The sequence below is a fragment of the Pelobates fuscus genome, chromosome 1, assembly GCF_036172605.1.
Source record: "Pelobates fuscus isolate aPelFus1 chromosome 1, aPelFus1.pri, whole genome shotgun sequence".
Taxonomy (NCBI): Eukaryota; Metazoa; Chordata; class Amphibia; order Anura; family Pelobatidae; genus Pelobates; species Pelobates fuscus.
In genome coordinates, this window is record NC_086317.1 from 211,241,913 (window position 1) to 211,245,888 (window position 3,976).

The following is a 3,976-nucleotide window of genomic DNA, read 5'->3' on the forward strand; positions in this document are numbered from 1 at the left end:
AGTATGCCCTTAGTTGGCCAGCCTGCAGGATTGGCGGGCAGCCTGACATGCATTCATGCCAGGCTGTCCTTCAAATTCTTTGGACAGACATGCCCCCTTTTTGGGCATGTTCTCCCCTTTTGGCAGGTCTGGTGACGTGATTCGCACCAGTGGTCCACCCTTTTACACCGCCCATTGACTTCCTGCTTCACTGGACACTGCTGTTAGGGGGTATGGATTTACTTGAAAGATGAAAGCATAAATTAGAGAGAGATTAGCATAGAGTATGTGTTTTCTTATAGCTGCATTCTACGAGTTTCCCTCCAACACCATCTCCATCAGATACATGACGCTTGGGAGGTATGACCGTTTTAGTGTTTTTGGTCGATAAGATTCTGTAAATAGGCCTATCATAATTGTCAGCACCAGGCCCACTGGGCTCTTAATCCGGCCCTGCCTATAAGGTTCACGCTATCTCTGAGAATCTTGTCCTTTCATAAAGGTTTAGTAGCTCTATGGCAGAGTAGTAAAGATTTACTTATTTTACAGTGCATGCCAACAGAGTCAGAGTGGGCCTTAATGGGAATCTGCAATGGGCTCATGTTGTCCAGTTCTTTGTAATATTGAACTGCTATATGATAGATTTTTGTTAACCAATATGGCAGGTTTCTAAAAATTAAAGTACATTGCTTGTTAGTCATGTTTTCTCTAAACAGCTATTCCTGTGAAAGGGCAGAGTATTACAATAACATCACTAAACATACACCATCTACTGACAAGGTATCAATTTATTTCACTGCTTAAAGGAAAACTAGTAGATAGCCACTAGAGGTGGAGTTAACCCTGCAAGGTAATTATTGTAGTTTATACAAAACTACAATAATTACACTTGCAGGGTTAAGAGTAGTGGGAGTTGGCACCCAGACCACTCCCATGGGCAGAAGTGGTCTGGGTACCTGGAGTGTCCCTTTAATGAAGCAACACTGTAACCATGCAAAGGAAAGGATCATTATTGTGTCACTTTTTTTTTTTTTTACTGTCACCACATATTTGGTAGCAAGAGCCTCTGTTCCTGTATATTAAAGGAACACTATAGTCACCTAAACAACTTTAGCTTAATGAAACAGTTTTTAGTGTATAGATCATGCCTCTCAGGTTTCACTGTTCAATTCACTGCCGTTTAGGAGTTAACCCCTTAAGACCGGAGGGCATACTATTACATCCTTTTTAAAGCGGCTCTAAACGCCGCCGGGCGTAATAGTACGCCCTCCAGTCTTTCCTTACTTACCCGGTCGCCGGCGGTCCCACGCCAGCGATCGCGGTTGGGGGGACTCCCAGGGAGCCCCCCCCGCGGCAGATCTTCCTCCTCCGGTTCCCCCCGGCCATGTGAGAGTGAGGTCCTTGCGAGGACCTCACAATCACATGGCCGGGATAGCTGGCTTCTGTATTGCCAGCAGGGGGACTAACTGTAATGACAGGTGGTCCCCCTGCTGGCTGAAAATAATATAAAATTAATGTTAAAAGTGTAAAAAAAATATAATATATACTTAGATCATATATATATGATATATATATATACACATATACATACACACACGTACACTGTATAGGTGTATTTTACTATTAATATATATATATAATTATATATATATATATATATATTAATATCAAATTACACGTAGACTGATACTGATTAAATATATATATAATTATTGTTATATATATATTTATATATAATATAAACACATTAAATATGTAATTACGTTAAAAAATAAAATAAATAAAATAATTAAAAAAAAATTAAAAAATATATACCGTAGATGTGTGTTATTTCGTTCTAACTGTATTGTGATATTAATATATATATATATTTATATCAAAAAACACGTAGAACTAAATAATATATATATCTATATACATAAATATATACGTATATATCACTATATATATACCTATATATAAATAAAAATATTGAAAAAAAATTATATATATATATATATATACATATATATTTACATACGTATATATATATACATATATTAATTCTACATATATATTTATGTAACATTTTTACATAATTGGGTATCTTAATTAATTACAATTAGCGGGACCAGCCTGACAACCCATGTCAAAAGTAAAGGGAATTTAATTTGCTAGCACAATATTTAACCCTATAACTTTCCAAGACATCATAAAACCTGTACATGGGGGGTACTGTTCTACTCAGGGGACTTCGCTGAACACAAATATTAGTGTTTCAAAACAGTAAAATGTATTACAACGATGATATCGCCAGTAAAAGTGAAGTTTTTTGCATTTTTCACGCACAAACAGCACTTACACGGACGATATTATTGCTGCGATACTTTTTACTGTTTTGAAACACAAATATTTGTGTTCAGCGAAGTATCCCGAGTACAACAGTACCCTTCATGTACAGGTTTTATGGTGTTTTCAAAAGTTACAGCGTCAAATATAAGGCTTGTGTTTCATTTTTTTCACATTAAAATTTGACAGATTGCCTTTGAGACCCTATGGTAGCCCAAGAATGAAAATTACCCCTATGATGACATACCATTTGCAATAGTAGACAACCCAAGGTATTGCAAACGGGGTATGTCCAGTCTTTACAGTAGCCACTTAGTCACAAACACTAGCCAAAATTGGCATTTTTTGCATTTTTCACACACAAACAAATACTAACGCTAACTTTGGCCAGTGTTTGTGACTAAGTGGCTACTACAAAAGACTGGACATACCCCATTTGCAATACCTTGGGTTGTCTACTATTGCAAATGGTATGCCATTATGGGTGTAAATTTCATTCCTGGGCTACTATAAAGTCCCAAAGGCAATGTAACCAATCTGGTGAATTTCAATTTCAAATGTAACGTGCTATATTTGACCCCGTAACTTACCAAAACTCCATAAAACCTGTACATAGGGGGTACCGTTTTACACGCGAGACTTTGCTGAAAACAAATATGTGTATTTTATTGCAGTAAAAGCAAACAGTATTATGACGTTGACAGTTGACAGTTAAAATGTCGTGTAGAACAAAAAAAAATAAAAAATTTCTTATTTTCTCCCATCTTTTTCATATTAAATTATGTTTCATAGCTAAATATTTGATATTAAATGAAAGCCCTGTTTCCCCTGAATAAAATGATACATAATAAGGAGGGGTGCATTTAATATGAAAGAGGTGAATTACGGTTGGACAGACATATAGTGCAAATGCCAGGTTTTGTTTACATTTTGTTTCGTTCACAACGTGTACATTTGTCTCCGTCCTTAAGGGTTTAAATCACTTTGTTTATGTTTATGCAGCCCTTGCCACACCTCCCCTGGCTCTGATTGACACAGCCTGCATGAAAAAAAAACTGGTTTCACTTTCAATCAGATGTTATTTACCTTAAACAATTTTATCTCTTGCTCTATAAATATAACTTTAATCACAAACAGGAGACTCTTGCAGGGTCTAGCAGGCTATTTATATAGCAGGGGATAAGAAAATCTTAATTAAATAGAACTTGCAATAAAGGAAGGATAAACATTAGATGACTCTTTACAGGAAGTGTTTATGAAGACTGTGCAAGTCACATGCAGGGAGGTGTGACTAGGGTTCATAAACAAAGTGATTTAACTCCTAAATGGCAGACAATTGAGATTGAAGGGGCATGCTCTATACACCAAAACTGTTTCATTAAGCTAACGTTGTTTTGGTAACTCCAGTGTCTCTTTAAACTTCCCTGTTTTGGGAAGACTCTTAAGTAACACAAAATGCAAAAGCAAAACACATTTTTAAAGAATAACTCAAGGCATCCTGCTCTTTTGGCATGTATATCACACCCCATGTTCTGAACATTCTTACAAAATTATTAGTTTTTAGTGGTGTTATACAGATGGTCTAAACCAATGAACTGTGTGTGTTACCAAATAAATATATACATTTTAAAACTTAACTGAAAGGTTCATAAATGAACAGCAAAGCTAT